Source organism: Lotus japonicus, chromosome 3 (assembly GCF_012489685.1).
Source record: "Lotus japonicus ecotype B-129 chromosome 3, LjGifu_v1.2".
In the NCBI taxonomy this organism is placed as follows: domain Eukaryota; kingdom Viridiplantae; phylum Streptophyta; class Magnoliopsida; order Fabales; family Fabaceae; genus Lotus; species Lotus japonicus.
In genome coordinates, this window is record NC_080043.1 from 78,704,511 (window position 1) to 78,722,397 (window position 17,887).

At 31.7% G+C, this 17,887-nt stretch overlaps 1 long non-coding RNA gene across 9 annotated transcripts; it reads left to right on the top strand.

Moving 5' to 3' along the window:
* The first annotated feature begins 11,399 nt into the window (after nt 1-11,399).
* Nucleotides 11,400-15,736, top strand: LOC130746192 (uncharacterized). 9 transcript variants are annotated; one of them, XR_009022053.1, is made up of 6 exons: nt 11,400-11,867; nt 11,944-11,986; nt 12,092-12,987; nt 13,082-13,207; nt 13,298-15,051; nt 15,474-15,736. It is a non-coding gene; the product is annotated as an uncharacterized LOC130746192 (long non-coding RNA). The 9 variants fall into 9 exon arrangements; XR_009022046.1 differs by having other exon boundaries at nt 12,092-14,725; nt 14,870-15,051; XR_009022049.1 differs by having other exon boundaries at nt 12,092-13,489; nt 13,674-15,051.
* The last annotated feature ends 2,151 nt before the right edge of the window (nt 15,737-17,887 follow it).

A 17,887-nucleotide genomic window follows, 5' to 3' on the forward strand; every position in this document is an offset into this window, starting at 1 on the left:
TCAACTTACACAATTATCAGCACCACATAAAGCAAGTTGCATACTCGAGTGATCTTCCTCAATTTTCCTCCATGCCAACCGGTTCACAGTAGAGGCATGTAGGGGAGGAGATGACTGATGCAGTATTAGTAATGAGCAATTTAGGTAATTCTTAGATAATTAAGGCAAATCTTTTAAGATTTTAATATTTTATAAAAAAGTTTCTCAGATTTAAAATTAACTTTAAAAAATCGGTTTCAAGATTTGTTATGGAAATAAATTTTAGGTGAAGAAAAAGTTTATTTTTAGAGCATTAATTAAATTTTATTTTATTTTTATTGAATTTTCGGATTTTTATTTAATTAAGGATTTTATGAGTTTTTTTTGTGATTTGATAGTTTTTATTAATTAATTTTTAAGGTATTTTTATTGAATTTTTAGTTTTTTATTTAATCTAGGTAAATCTTAGATAATTAGGGAAAATCTTTTAAAATTTTATGAAAAAATTTTTAGATATTAATAATCTATTTAAATCACGATAAATAAATTTAGTAAGGATTAATCTAGGTAAATCATAGATAATTAGAACAAATCTTTTAAATCAAACTAAAATTTAAAAAGGTACTAAATAAAGATAGATAAAAACTACAAAAATCTAGCAAATCACAATAAAAACTCATAAAATCTTGAATTAATTAAAAATCCGAAAATTCAATAAAAATTAATTAATACTCTAAAAATAAATGATAAGATAAATTAAGTTAAAATCATGAAATAAACAACCTAAATCCTAATCAAATCTAAAATTTAAAAAGGTACTAAATAAATATAGATAAAAACTATCAAAATCTAGAAAATCACAATAAAAACTCATAAAATCTTGAATTAATTAAAAATCTGAAAATTCAATAAAAATACCCTAAAAATTATTTAATACTCTAAAAATGAATAAAAAATAAATTAAGATAAAATCAAGAAATAAACAACGTAAATCCTAATCAAATCTAAAATTTAAAAATGTATTTTTTTATGCGAATTAACCTGAAAATGACACGTGGAATTTTTTAAAAACTCATAAAATCTAGCATATCACAATAAAAACTCATAAAATCTTGAATTAATTAAAAATCCTAAAATTCAATAAAAATACCATAAAAATTATTTAATACTCTAAAAATAAATAATAAGATAAATTAAGATAAAATCATGAAATAAACAACCTAAATCTTAATCAAATCTAAAATTCAAAAAGGTACTAAATAAATATAGATAAAAACTATCAAAATCTAGCAAATCACAATAAAAACTCATAAAATCTTGAATGAATTAAAAACCCGAAAATTCAATAAAAATACCATAAAAATTAATTAATACTCTAAAAATAAATCAAAAATAAATTAAGATAAAATCAAGAAATAAACAACCTAAATCCTAATCAAATCTAAAATTTTAAAATGTATTTTTTTATGCGAATTAACCTGAAAATGACACGTGAAATTTTTTTTTTTGAGAATTAACGTGAGAATGACACGTCACTAAGAATTAACGTGAGAACGACACGTCACTAAATCTGCCTGATAGAAGTTCTTCTTTTCTAATATATATTGATTGATATTGATTAACCGACATATTAAATGCAAATACATTTACAAAATATGTTTTGATAATATTTATCATTAATCTTAACTTTATTTCCAATTAACTAATCTAAGATATAAATTGATTTTTAATGATTTTCTAACATGAAAAACCCTAGTAATGTTTTTTATTTCTTAATTTATGATATGGTTATCATCAAAAAGCGATCTAACCCGACATTGATTATTTTGCAGGAGACAAAATTGAATGAGGTAAGAACAGGAAACTTCGAGAGCTGGGCATGTTCATTATAGATGGCTTATGAGTCTGTTCCAGTAGTGGATGCGGCTGGTGGCCTTGCGTGCTCTTGGTTAAAGTTCGCTTTCAGGTTGATCTGGTGTGGTATTGTTGTTGTTGTTATGGTTGTTGTCCAGTTCTGAAGCAATATGCTGTTGTTGTTTGCCTAGTGGATGACCTTGCTTTGCCTTGGCTTTCATCCTTCATTTTTGGCTGCCCAATATTCTTGTCCAGACTTTATGGCTGCTGGTTATTTTTGTGCTTTTGGCTTAGTGATCGTGTGTTGTTGCTGCTGAAATACAACACAAGAAAGAGGGTTTTTAATTGTGTTCTTGTAAAAGTTGATTTTTCAAACGATTATATGTTTTTAAAAACGTTTTAACAATCGTTTGGTGTAGCAAATAAGTGCTTAAAATGATAAACGATAAAAACACAACAATATATTCTGGTTCACCCACAAACGATAGGGCAACATCCAGTCCTTGACTTATCCAGAATTTCACTAAACAAGTATGAAGGACTTCTTCTAAACCAAGTATTAGACATGACTTCTTCCAACCAAGTATTATGCAGGACTTCTCCTAACCAAGTGTTAGACATGACTTATCTCAACCAAAAATTCTAAGGACTCCTCCCTTACAAAGTATTGTTTAGGATTTCTCCCAAAATATTTTTCAAGATCGTTTGCCTCTACAAGATTCTCTTCTCACAAGAGGGATAGTAGAAAATGCTAAGCACATGAACTAGAAAGTGTTTAAGAGAATTTGACTTTGGTATGTACTTTGAGTTCTGAATCTAGAGAGATTTGAGTATAAAGATTTGACTCTTAGGTCTTTCTCTCAGACGATGAAAGGACTTTTCTTTCTTGATTGTTTGATGAAGATTTTTTGATTCAAAGAATGAAAGTTGATCGACGTTGAAACTCAATTTCTTGCTTCTGAAAATCTTCATGTCCTCCTTTTATACTTCAAGTGCTTCTAGGGTTTGTTGATAGTCGTCGGAGCGTATAGAGCACTTTAAGTTCTAGCCGTTGGATCAGACAGTCTCGTTAAGTGCATTAAATGCACTGTGTCCTTTGACTGAGACAAGTTGTTACACAATATATCTTGTCAGTCGGTTGGTAGCATATGCAGCATCGTTCCAGTCCTTTAATCAGAGAAAGAGGAAACTTGATTTTGACAACAATGTACTTGTTTTCTTGATCAATGTGCTTTGTAGAGTATCACGTGATTCTTTGCACTTGACTTTCTCTGAATGTCAGAGAGATCTCTTCAATTTGAACATGACGTTCTTTCTCTAGACATTGTCTTCATTGGTCAGCTTTGAGATAGACGATGAGAATCTTCACTGAGTGTAGTCTTATCTTCTTGCAGACGATCTAGCAGATTTGACATTTTCTGTACTTGTAAAGTCTGTCTTGTGGTTTTGACATTTCTTCTCTTGAATGGATTGTATTATTGCATTGTCTTGCACCTTGGATGTCAGACGAAGAGGGATGGGAGTCATAAGTGTTATTTCCTGAAATATAATTCATATGAAAATTTTAACAATTACACTGATACTCTTGAAAATCATTATCATTCACAATATGATAAACGATGTATCTAGCGTTTGAACTTAACAGTTGTTGTTGTTTTAGGGGTTTTCCTCACTTATATTTTCCTTTTGATGTTTTGTAGCTTGTACTTTTGCTTTAGGCTTTTGCTCTTTGTTATCTCTTTTACCTTGCTAGGGAGAGGTTTGTTTATTTTAATCAATCTTTCTTTTTTCTATAAAAAAAGAGTTGGTTGAGTGAAGCATGATATGGTCTCATATCTGATATGTTGCAGGTTTGAGCCTCTATTCATTCCCTTGAGGTGAGAAAAACCATACATGTAAATCTATTGTAATTCATAAGTGTTATTTAAGTCTCACAGTTTTCTCTATCTTATACTAGACACCATCCGCTCACCTAATATTTTGAAACCAACAAATATCTCCTTTCTTTGATAAGTGTCTTTCCCTTACTTCCAAAAGTTTAGTTTCTTTGCTCTTTGTTTTGTTGAGAGAAGTGACAATCAATTAGCTACTGGTTTTGAGTAAAATATTGAATGAAAAATTAATAAACGGACCAATTTTTTTGATTTAAAAGTTAGAGGACTCAAATTAAGAAAAATGTGTTACTTAAACAGTTAGACATCATGTTAGGGGACTTAAAGTATAATTAAGTCTAAATATTAACAAATTTTATTATATATTTTTCATGTTAAAAGGCTGTTTTTTAGATCCAGCGCCATGGTCATAGTAAGCATGTTGTGAAATTCATCATTGGCCATTCTTGCGTTTGGAAATGGCGATGCAATATGTTCTTGGAAACAGAGGTTTGGAATCTAGAGGGTGCGTGGCGGAAGTTTCGAATGGAGATGGATTCAGTAGCGCGGTTTTTGCAACCAGACCTTCTGGGTTCAGTTCGAATGGGTTAGAGACCTCCTCCTCGTGGTTTTTGAAATTGAATGTTGATGGTAGTCGCCTACTAGAAGAGAATTGTATGGGAGGAGGCAGAGTTCTTCGCGATGCAACATGTTGCTGGATCTTGGGCTTCACGAGCCACGAAAAGCACGGTAATCCTTTCATGTCTGAAGCGCTAGCCCTCCGGAACGGTTTGAACGCAACTTGGAATCAGGGGGGCGAAAGGTTCTCTGTGAACTGGACTGCAGGGAGTTGGTGAATATGCTCAAACTCCCAGTTCAGAATCCTCAGTATGCACAAATATCGCTTCTGAATGATATCAGACTGCTCTTGCAGCGCAGTTGGAGAATTGAGCTTAGTTGGGTCCACCGTGAGGGAAACGCAGCTGCAGATTGGCTAGCAAAGCGTGCGAGCAGACTTCAGGAAGTTGGGTTCACTTTACTAAACTCGCCTCCTCTTGAGCTTGAAGTTATCCTATAAAGGATTCCCTAGGCATCGTGTAGTCTTTTCTTTATCTTGTCATTTTCCGATGTATTAAAAAAAATTGAATTCGAGGATGTGTTAATGTGATAAAATTTGATAACTAATATTATTTTTCGTACAATTTTAATTTTCTTTCTTCATATATTCATTAAGTGGGTAAATTTCATTAAAATAAAATTATGATCATGTGAGAATTAACATTAGCCATCCAAATAGCTCAGATTCTTCATTTTCAATCAATCATCTCTCTTCCCCACCTTCTAAGAGCATCTCCAATATAAGGTTCTTAGTTTTTAATCCTTGAAGAGGGCTGACGTGGAGTTCTTAGTTCTTAAAAATAAGAACTAGTTCTTATATAAGGAGTTTTACTTTTTGAGTTCTCAACATAAAAAAAAAAAATTTCTCTCTCATTCATCATCTAATTTAATTTAAGTATTGAATTAGCATTTAAATTTAAATCAAAATTATATAAAAATAAAAAATATTACTAATATATTGATATTGTAGGACTAGATGAATAGTGCTAAGAACTAAATTATGTATTCTAAATTGTAAAAAAATAGATAAATTAGTTTTTGTTGTGATGACTCTTTGCCGCCAGTCCCTTTAACTTCGCGCTAGGACTGTTCATGGTTCTCTGAGAACCGAAGCTAACCAAGAACCGAACCGAAAACCGAACCGTTCAAGAACCGAACCTTTAAGAACCGAACCGAACACGAACCTAAATTGAAAAACCGGTTCGGTAACCGAACCAAAATATCAACTACCAATTCAGGTTCGGTTCGGTTCGAACCATAGTATATCGGTTCGCGCCTGTTGAGTCTTTGCGGTTCTAGTTGTTCCTTGAATGTTTAATTGCAGCGATTCCCGCTGTTAAGAAACAGTTTTAAGATGACGATTATATAAGTATTTGTAGATTAATATTTAATTATCTTTCTGAATGTTTTATGCATTTTTAAAATTTTATATTAATATATTTATCTACAATTTTAAATTTGTTTTTTGAAACTATAATTTTAATTTTAAATCTTCACAAGTGAGTAATAACCAACAGTAATTTTGAAAGAGAAAAAAAAAAAAAAACTAACACCAAAGTAAAGCATTCCCTCGTATATGTAAAAAAAAGCACTCCCCCTTAAGGAGTACTCCCTTAAAAAACCTTTCTTATTAATCTCATTAATATTAAAACTAGTGTTTTTTTACCCGCGCGTTGCACGGAGAATTTGTCTATTGTATTTGATACATCGATTAATATTTTAAATTATAAAATATTTAAGATGCTAAGAATGTAAGATCAATCATAATAAATATGTAGATATTTAATGAACACAAATTCAGACACTCAATTTTAGTGTTTTGTAAGCATACACTTCATTAACTAATATAAAGATTTTAAAAAACACATAAGTTAATAAGCCAAAAGCTTTAAGTTTTGCATATGTGAGGTATAACTGAATTTTGTTTGTGAAGATGTATACTCATGTTGCATAAAGGGTAATGTTTTTGTGTTTTAGATATGTAACAATACATAAATATATAATTATTGTTTAAATTATTAAAAAAACATTTAAGTTATAGAAAAAATTAATTATTTTTGTTTAACTCCTACAAATTTTCGTTTTATATATAAAATGTTCCTCCCCGTGAGATCTCGTAACTCTAATTTGTTAGCACTAATAAATTTAGGTCATAATTTTATAATACATATGGATTAATATTTTTTATTTCTCGTACTTTTCTTACTATCCAATTATTATAGTTATAAATATATATAAATATACACTCTTAAAATTTTGAAAACAGTACTAAAATTAATTATATTAATTTTTTTATTAAAATAATATCAATCAATTAGTTTAATGATACTTTTTATATAAAATAAAATCTCACGTAGGTAGCATTGTAGTAGTTTAAAATTAAAACATATCAATTGAAAAGTATACGCAAATACAAACAACAACCGCTTTTAGGTTTCAGAAAGATAAGCAGTAGAAAATTGTGTGCATCTTCAGAACAAATATTTCTAGCGTTTTTACGGTGAAATTTGCTCTTGTGTTTGAGGCATGGATCAATACCTTGATTTATTTCTAGCTTTTTGCCCCGTAGGAGTTTTTTCTGTTAATTTTACATGAATTTTCATGTAAAATGTTCATCCCCGTGGGAACTCTTAACCCTATAGTTTAACTTAAATAAAAATACACTATATATGTATTAATGTTTTCTAATCTCCGCACGACACATTTTAATCATCAAATTATCATGCCTTTATATTTATTTCTTTTTAAAACTTTCAAAAAGTTTGAAAGAAGTAATGTCATCATATTGATTTTTTATTTACCACTCATAGGAATTAGATTTCGACCTATAAGTTCAAACAATCACTTTTTATCTATGTGTTACACGAAGAACTTTCTCTTGTGCTTAAGACATGTTAAATACCATACTTTAGCAATATTTTCAGATACTAAAGGACATACTTAATGAGAGATATATAATGCTACATAATGTGTTCCTCTAATTTGATTTCCCTCTATTTATAACTCATCTCGTCCTAGTACTAAGTAACTACTATAATAACATCTAACTAACTTAGGAGTCCCTGATTAATTTCCCCTTCAGTTACATCCTTACATGATTTTGAAAATTTAAGTAAATACACTTCTCTTAGGTGATAAATGGAAACAATATAGAAACAACTGTAAGATCAAGTTTTGATCGAGTAGTAAAACTCTATGTTTTGATGATTACAAGTTAACATTTTAGTATGAACAATTGTGGTACTCTAACGTGTTTTTCTGAGTGTGCTCTTACAGGCTCTGACCGTAATCTAATCTCACACCAATCAGAAGCACTCTGCTGAAAGAGTGACCCTAGCAACGCTTTCGCAATCTCTATGTTCAATCTGAACAGTAGAAAAGCTTCAGAAGATCTGAAGTCAATCAAGCTCTGATAAGGACTCAGCTCATTTGAAGTTCTGATGGTCCAGACGTTCTGACAACCCAGACACTCTGAAGGTTCAGATGTTCTGATGGTATAGAAGACTCTGAAGATCCAGAAGCTGAAAAGTGGAGACTCTGATGTCCAGAAGCAAGATGACTCTGAAGACCAAATACTTCTCCTCTGAGTTCAGAATCAGAAGATACAACGGTCAGAGGATCCATGCTTCCGTCTGACTCTGATCAACAAGCTTCACAAGTTCCAACACGAAGCATTCCTCTGATCAGAAGTCTACGAGGTTAAAGGCCAAGTCACTATCCAAAGTACAAAAGCAAATGTACTATCCGGACGACCTACCTAACATTCTCAGCCACAGCAGAAGCTGAAAATCCCAGATCTGCCCTCCAACGGTAGCATTCCCATGCAATGTTCAAACCCTAATCCTTAGAGTATTTATAGAGGCTGAAGATTGAAAGATGCTGTTGGAAGAATCTCACACGCGCAAGCTATATTCAAATCTTCTAAGCATTCTTTCTTCATTGAATTCATTGTGTTTACTACAAGCTTATAAGAAGCAAATTCTTTGTAAACAATATTTCCTAAACGGTTGTTTAGTTTACCTTTAGGAGATCAAGGTTGATCGGATCCTAGAGAAGACTAAGAGAGTGAATCTTAGTGTGAGCTAAGTCAGTGTATTGTTAGTCACTTGTAGGTTTCAAGTGCAGTTGTAACAATTATCTGATTAGTGGATTGCCTTCATTCTAAGAAGGAAGAAATCACCTTAACGGGTGGACTGGACTAGCTTGAGTGATTCATCAAGTGAACCAAGATAAAATCCTTGTGTGCTTTTCTATATCTCTTATCTTAAGCACCTTACTTGTGTCTCGAAAGATTTGCTAAAATCTTAAGGTGGAAGTTTTATTCTGAAAACGTTATTCAAACCCCCCTTTCTACCGTTTTTCATACCTTCAACAACCGCAGTCCGCAGCTAATGAGAAACTCTGTCAAATTCACCTAGCAACCATCAAATCTCTGCGTGTCCATGGTAGCTCTGTGGACCCTCAGCACCAGATCAGCTCCCGTTTCCTGGAATTAATATTTAATAAAACTAAGACAAATTAAGAAAAAATCAAGAAATAAACAACCTAAATCGTAATCACATCTAAAATTTTAAAATGTACTAATTAAAGATAGATAAAAACTACCAAAATCTAGCAAATCACAATAAAAACTTATAAAATCCTGAATTAAATAAAAATCATAAAATTCAATAAAAATTTGATAAAAACTAATTAATACTCTCAAAATAAAATAAAATACCCAAGAAAAAAATCAAGAAATAAACAACTTATATCCTAATCAAATCTAAAATTTAAAACGGTCAACATGTGCTTGGATAACTTGTTGTATTTTTCTTCATATTTTTTGTCAACATGTGATTTTTTTTATAAATGCCTTAAATTTAAATCCAGTTAGCTATTCAAAAAATTAATTCAAACGAATTTTTGTGTTTTCCAATATACAATTTTTTTTAAAAAATATACACTAACTATTTAGAATTATTCAATTTGTATATATTTTATTAAAAACAACATTCAATACGATGTTGTAACTAATAAAATAGGGTCAGGAATAACAAAGTGGAGTATGCAATTTTAGATGACATTATGTTAGAGAACTATATCACCGTTGATTAAACAACAAAACTACATGCATATGTATACAGTAACAAGCACTGAAGTTGTTAAATTCCAGAGTGCAGTCCACAATATAGAGAAGACAAATCCAAGAAAAGAAAGGTGAGCAATAACAATGATCACAATTCAAATAACATATCCAAAAACATAAAACACAATCAATTTATTCCTCATTCACGGTCTCTGAAACAGACAGCTTGAAGGTCATCCTTGAGAAGGATCTGTGCGAACATAGCAATTTCAAAAATTCTCACATCGAACCTGAATCAAAACACGTTTACTCTTTGTTAGTCAGGAAAAAGTTAAGTAAAATTCAATCATTCAATCAAGAAGGCAATCTCCATGGATTAAAGGTAGCATAAAGTAGCAGAAATAGAACAAAATATTGTATATGAAAAGGGAGCAAAGCAAGTTGTATGAATAGAGAAGATGGAGAAGAAGAAAGTCCTAAAAATGCAGAGAAGCCAAAGACATATAAGGATTCTGTTGAATATATGTTAAGATTTTTTTTTTTTTAAATGAAAGAAATATTATTACTAAGAAAGATCAAACCCGATGTCAAGACACAACAGCCGGCAAAGTACAGAGGCCAATAATTTGAGCAAACAAAACCCACCACCAACCCGCAAAGTGGCATCAACGGTATCCCAAACAAGGGCCTCATTAAAACCTTACTGGGTAAACCCAGTGGGAAAAATCCCAGAAAGGAAAAAGAGTACCACAAGCTTGGGATAGCCACCTTGCTACAAGAAAAACCACAAACTATGCTCAAAAGAATGACAGGACCAAAACTGCCAGAAAGCCTTCTAAATTCAAACAAAGAGATAAAAAGAAACTAAATATATCTAAACCTGTCTCTATTTAACTATTTAAGTAGATACTAATCTAAAATAGAGAAACAAATCTAAACTATATCTCAATGAGATAAGACTAATAATAAACTAATCTAACAAATAACAATAAAAACAAAATAAAATCTTTAAAAAAATATTTTTTTAAACAAATCCAAACTATATCTCAATGAGATAAGACTAATAATAAATTAATCTAACAAATAACAATAAAAACAAAATAAAATCTTTAAAAAATATTTGTTTATGTAGATACTAATCTAAAATAGAGAAACAAATATAAACTATATCTCAATGAGATAAGACTAATAATAAACTAATCTAACAAATAACAATAAAAACATAACAAAATCCTTAAAAAATAGTTTTTTATATATGATTTTTTTTCACGGATTTGTTTTTCTTTTATTTATTATAAAAATGTACATATATGTTTTTTTTAATACTTTTAATATCAAATGAGAATTAATCTGTGAGTGACACCTCATCAAATCGGCCTGAGAATTAATCTGGGAGCGACACGTCATTAAATTGGCCTGAGAATTAATCTAGGAGCGACACCTCATCGAATTAATATCAAATGAGAATTAATCTGTGAGTGACACCTCATCAAATCGGCCTGAGAATTAATCTGGGAGCGACACGTCATTAAATTGGCCTGAGAATTAATCTAGGAGCGACACCTCATCGAATTGGCCTGATGGGAGTTCTTCTTTTCTAATATATATTTATGATTAGTTATATTTTCAAGGATTTTGTTATTAGATTTCCATTAAGATTAGTTACCTTTTCAAAATTTTAAATTTACTAGATAAGATAACACTTCTATTAATTCACACTCGCCTTCCCTTTGTGAGCGGAATCTATCTATAATCTATCTATCTATCTATAATCTATCTATCTATCTATCTATCTATCTATAATCTATAATATATAATATATATAATATAATATATAATATATAAAAACAGAGTTTCTGCAGCTTTGAGAGCAAATAAGTCGTTTAATAATTTATTCCAAAAACCATGAAAGTTGGGCATGAATATTTTAGTAAAAAAACATTTTATTTCTCTCTGAGCTGTTGGTTCACAAGCAAGCAATTGGGTTTTAAATTATCAGTTTCACTTTTCCCATTCCATCTGAAACGTATTTGGGTTTTTAATTGCATCAGTTTCAATCAATCTTCCATTCCACCTGAAACGCGTTTCACGTTTTCACTTCTTCTTCCGTTCCTTTTCTCATCCCATTCTCCTTCTTTGCGTCGTTGATCTGCCAAGTTAACTAGGGTTTTGAAATAGAGAGAGGTCGAGACAGTGATGGTGTGAGCCTGCAGCAGACGATGCGATTCACCGAAGCAGTGTCGTGAGTGAGAGAGAGGGGTCCAACCGAAGAGATGAGGCAGAAGTTGGTGGGCTTGGTCTGCAGAAAAACGAACGAAATGGAATATAGGAATGGTCACGCCTGTGATGAAGATGGCGTCGCTGTGACAAGTCTGCAGTGCAGAGAGAGTGCAAAATTGAATGAGTGTGCAGAGAGGGTGAGAAACGTGAAAGACAGAAATCAAATTGGAAAGTTCATGTGTTTTTTGTTTCGAACGGTGCGTTTTGTTTTCCCCCCAATCTCTGCAATATACCTTCTCTTCCTTTTTCTCACTGATTTCACTTTGTTGACAGACATAAGCCCTAATTGGATTCCGCTCTATTTCAACTCAAGTGGGTATGATCAATTTCCCTTCTTTTCCCCTTATTTTTCTTAATGTTGTTTATCTTCTTGGATTGTTCTGTTAGATTTAGCCATTTAGGGATCTATGTAATGTTGCAGTTCATAACCAGATGAAGAGTGTGAAGGAAATCCAAAGGAATGAAGATGGTTGCTGTCTCCAAGCTACAAGTATGTTTTTATTTATGATCTATAAGCACCCCTTCAGATTGTAGTGTTTTTTTTTTATAAAACGTGATCTATGTACAAAGTGTACTTTTAAATATTTTCTTTTTTAGTGGCTGTAATCATAAGTTTTGATTATGAATTGCAGCAAATTGTGGAACAGGCCATTGATATTTGTAGGTTTTTTTAAGGGAGTTGTGCTGCTATTGTGGATTCAGGAACATCTTTGCTTGCTGATCCAATTTTACTTGCTTACATTTTTGCCATACCTTTTTCATTTATACTTTTTTTTGGCTGGATTATTTTCAGAGGTTGTTGTGTGATAAACGTCACAGCAATTGATGAACCATCGCTGCTTCTCTGGATTCAAAGCTAATTTGTCTTCTTTAGGGACTTATCTTCTCTTCTTTTGTAGATTAATACTGCCTGAAATCTCACTTTGCATATTAACTGTAAGTTGTTCATTGAACGTTGGTTGTGTCATGACCGAAGGAAGTGTGGTGGCAAAGAAGCTATTGGAGGTGCTTAGAAGTCTTCCATTTAAGCTTCAGGGTAGTTATGGAGCTTATGGACTTAAGTCTCTCATAGATTTTACTTCTTCATTTTTCCTGCTATTGTATCCCTTCTTTTTCTCTACTGATTGTTTCACATTTCATGGCAAGGACAAGAAAACAAATGTTTACAAAAAGATTGGGGAAGGAGGGAACAACAATGGATCAGAGGTGCATCGAGGTGTTTCTGACTTGAGGCAACATACTACTCATCTATACTATGGAAGCAGCCATTGCCATTGATCTTGGCTGTTGTTTCTTTTTCCTCACAACCCTTTCACTGTAAAAAAAACAAAACGGAACTCTGCTTTTGTAACGCATGATTACACTTCCTCTTCCTTTTTTTTCCCGTTCTAAACTGATAACAACGATGTAGGGTTTTGAAAATGTATATGTACCTTCTACAATAAACCTTTTGGATTACGATTGGAACACCGAAGATTCACCTCTGTCGAACGGGTTGGAACTGAGAAGCAGTATTAGAGATTCATCTTCTGATGCCGTAAGAATCAGATTTACCAGGTTTTCAGTTTTCTGTCTCGATCTCATTCTTAGCCCGTTCTTTTTAATCTTGATGTTTATTGCTTGCTAGGGTTAAAGTTGCAGAAAGTCTACGTTTTTGCTCTATGCGTCGTTTCTCCATTCTTTGGGGCTTACCTTGGGTTTGCGATTTCAGTTTCCTCCTATGCTACCTGAATGATATCTTACTGCTGCATAACATCTATGTATGAATTTATTTGTTGCAACGTTTTGGTTCTATTCTACGATACATATTTCTTTGAAGGTAATTTTGTTTCCTTTCTCTTCATTTTTTCTGCAATAATTCTTATTCAGAAAGCCTACAGATGATTCATGAGTGTTTGCTTACTCTGTGTAGTGTGTAGGCTTATGAGTCTTATTTGTGCATATATACTGTGGTCTGTTTTGTTTAAATAAATTTTAAAACTGAAGTTTCTGCTTATATCTAGGGATGGATAGTTTTTATACAGGTTGGTTCAATTGTTGTTGATGGCCGATAGGACAACCTGATAGGGATGTTTGGTTCAAACCAAGTTCCAACAGTTGGTGTAAGCCTGAGAATGAAGAGAGTATTTTCCATAATGGAGCAGCATTGGAAGGATCAGAATCAGATGCTTATAACTAGCATTAGTTGTAGATGTGAAAACAAATAACTTATGAATAATGGTTTGGATGTTGTTTAATTCTTGCTTTTGCGGACCTATTTTTCGGACTAGGAGAACCAAGTTCACTATTCTCTAAAATTCGTTTATAACACAATCTATAGTGAATACTTTGATTAACATGACTTTTGTGCCCTTTGCAGTTAATGACGTGATGAGAGTTCCTTTTTCCCCAAACTTATAATGCAGTTTGAACCTATATGAAGCTTTCTATCAAATTTACAAATTCATATATGAGAGATTAATTAGCTATTTGCCTCCTTTGTGTATGAAGGAGATTCACCTATGTTTTATGGCTAGGCTTATAAATTGCCAAAAGGTCACACTTAGTTCTTATGATCAAATTCGGTTATGTTGCTCTTTCGGTGAAGAACAAGGTTTCCCTTCAGAATTCGATCCCTTTGGAATGACTTACTTCAACAAACCAGTAGGCATAGCTTCTCTTTTCTTTTCTTTTTTCTCAAAAACTGTAGAGGCACAAAAAATCCTTAATTATTACTAAAATTTAGCTGAAATGGATAATATTCTTGATTGTGTTACGAAAGCTAGCAATTTGACTATATGAGAGACCTGAGTGCGTTGAAGTATACACAAATGAGAAATCAACCACAAAGAAAAAAAATAATTAGTATAATATTTTGCAGTTTATACGAAGAGTTTTTTTTTTGGTCAAGTGTTGTTTTGTTCATGAGTGTGTGTGTGTGTGTTTTCTTTTAATTTGGAGTAATATACAAGTGTTTCTTTATTTGTTGTTTTGTTGGCCTGGATTGTCTTTGTCGTTTAGGAAAGGTGAACAAACAGGAATCAATTCAAAGGCTTCATGATTAGCGTGATCAGAGGTACAAGAAGGAATTGCTATATTTCTCTATCATTGTATATTGAACTATTTCTGTGCTATTCACCTATGTGTTGATTTAAGAGGAGTTGCAAAGGTCATTATTTTGTCTGTAATGGTGTGTTAAGGATGATTTATGGTCTTCCAGGCCAGCTTTCCCCCATGTTCTTCTACATTCATTTTCTAATTAAGTGGATTTGAGCAAGGGCACCCTCCTTCCATGATTTCGTATGCAGTTCTCTAAGATTTCTTTCTATCTGTCAATTGAAGTCAAGCCAAGCTTTGCTCCTGTCTAATGGTCATGCCTCAACTGTATCGTGATATCCAAAGGTACTCTCAACAACCTAAATTGAATGTTGATCTGTGCTTAAATTTATATATTTAGTTTTTGAGTGTATTTCACACTCTGAGAGGTAGGATTAATGAGATTTGAGTATTTATTTATGAAGGGATATTGTTTCTTTTTGTCTTTTTTGTCCTGCTCAAGTTCTAGGGGGCGTCGATTTTGTTTTCTGATGCTTTTGAACATTGTGTTTAACTTAAACAATTTTTTTTTTCATTTAGCTGTTTTAGCTGATATCTTGACATTTGCATTTCTTCAACTCAAATTCCATGCTTTTAATTGTCATTAAGAAAAATTGCCTATCCTGTAGTGTTTGTTATTCTGTTCAAATTTGGGGGCTTATCTGTTGATGTTAATTTTTTCAAATAAAATAATGATAGTTATCCTCTATTGATTTTTGTTGCTGCAGAATCTTCTCCTTGAATTGGAGGCTTCAGAGCTTGAAGGTTTCCTCTTTTGATTTATTTAGAAGAGCATTTGAAAGTCAAGTATGATGTTGGTGAATTGAGAACTCACAAGAAATGTTAAAATGAGTATGAGGGCATAGGAGGTTTACACTACGACAATTTTCTTCTGCAATTTTTCTTTATATACAAATGTATTTGTGAAAAAGGAAAAAATGGTCATTCCATTTCATCTTCATTTTTGCACTTAAATGAGCTTCCTTAGTCATCTCTGTTAAAGCCATGAAAAGTAACTTCTGATTTTCTAATAGGGTAAGAATATGTAAGATTTTCCTATTCAACTTGGCTTTTTCTGTGATTTCTTTTTTGTGGAAACAAAAAGGCCGAGATTCTCTGTATTTGGTTAGTTTTGAATTGAAATTTAACACCGAAGTAAAATATCACAAGAACCTTTCATATTCAACAATCTTATTCATATATGCTTTCTATTATTATATAAAAAATAAAATATGTCTAAAATATCATTTTGGTTATTAATCACAAAAATGAGTTAAAAAAATTATGCTTAAATATGTTTTTGGTCCCTCTAAAATCAGGGCTCTTTGGTTTAGGGCCCTCTAATAAATTTCTTTAGAAAATAATACTAAGGTTTCAGCCCCTGTCACCTTCCGTCCTTAGAGGGACTTAAACTAACGAATCAGGATTTTGGAGGGATCTAAAACCCATTTTTTTGGTTTAGGCCCCTCTAAAGCTTAAAATTTTATAACCTTAAAGAGTACAATTAAATCCAACTTCAAAGTGCCCAATAATGTTAGTAAAACCTTTCATATTCTACAATCATATTCACATATGATTTCCATTATTATATAAAAATAATTTATAAAAGGAAACTTCATGTACTCATAGAAATGTAATTTAAAAATAAAAAAATACATAACCAAAAACAAAAAATATGTCACCACAATTCATAGTTTTCATATTTGTAATAGACGAAATAAATCCATTGGGCAAAAACTTTACCACTTCTACAATCAATCTCATTGACATGTGCTTACTATTATATAGAGTTTATAAAAAAAATCTAAACATGGTACTACATTTAATTTTTGAATTATGAAGCAGAAAATAGAACAGTAAAATAAATAGAAAAAGTAAAAAGAAAATTATAGAATCAAAAAATTGATAACAAGTACAAAATACTTCAAATAAATAGCAACTAAATAAAACAGGCATTCAATACAAAAAAGTAAAAAACTCACAAATTTCTGATTTCTAATATCTAAAAAAAAATTATCTTTTTATCCGTACAATATCTTTGAAAAAGTAACACAAATTTAAAAAAATGAATACCTCAGTACATCGCACAGGTAAAAACACTAGAGGTGAAAGAAACATATTTAACAAAAACAAAAACAAACATTTAATAAAAAGAAACAGATTTAACAAAAATTTAATAAAAAGAATTCATAGTCTAAAAAATTGTATATCTTTTAATTAACAAAATATATTTACAAAAATCATATTTAACAAAAAAAAACACACAAAACCCAAAAATAATCCTCCGTGCATCGCACGGGTAAAAAGTACTAGTTAATGTATATGGCAAAAGTGTCAGGTCAATTAAGATTTGTAACTCTTTTTGTTGAAATAACATGGAGACCCAAATAATCGGAGCTCAAGCCCACCTTAGGAATAGTGAAAAACCCAATAACTTATAGGGAAAAAATTATTATGGTCATCTAAAAACTTGTGCAAAGTTACACTAAGAAGTTTTGACCCACTATAACAGGTTTAAAAAAAAAAATCAAAATTCATATTTTCTTAATTAAACATTTATTTTAATAAGTATTTTCAAAATGTTTTTTTTCCTTAATCTGTTCTTCTTCTCTTCTTCAAGAAGTTGGTCTCTTCTTCCATTCACCAATATTCATCACCCTAAACCCACCAAGATCATCCATTTTTTTTTTAATATTGTAAAAATATATATATATATATATATATATATATATATATTTGTCAAAATATTGTTTTTCGAAAAATATTTGTCAAAGTATAGTACTTTTGGGCAAGTGGGGTCAGCTTTTGTGAAGACTCCTGATTTGGGGCGTCCAATTTATCATAAAAACGCTCAGAACTAGGAGCTTTCACAGTCAATAATATCATTATTACCTTGACTCCGGTTGGTGGGGGTAGCTGGGATTCTGATGAAGACTCCTCATATGAGAAGTTTAGCTTTCAAATCAAGCTCTTAGTTTGAGACGTCTCTAGTATCAGAGAGACTTCTAGACCTAGGAGTCATCACTGCAGGAAAGACTCCTCACATGAGGAGTCGTGCCAGGAACAAAGACTCCCCATGTGAGGAGTCCTCTTGTCAAATCAGTCTCCTCATTCCAGGAGTCTCATGTGTACCATAATCTCC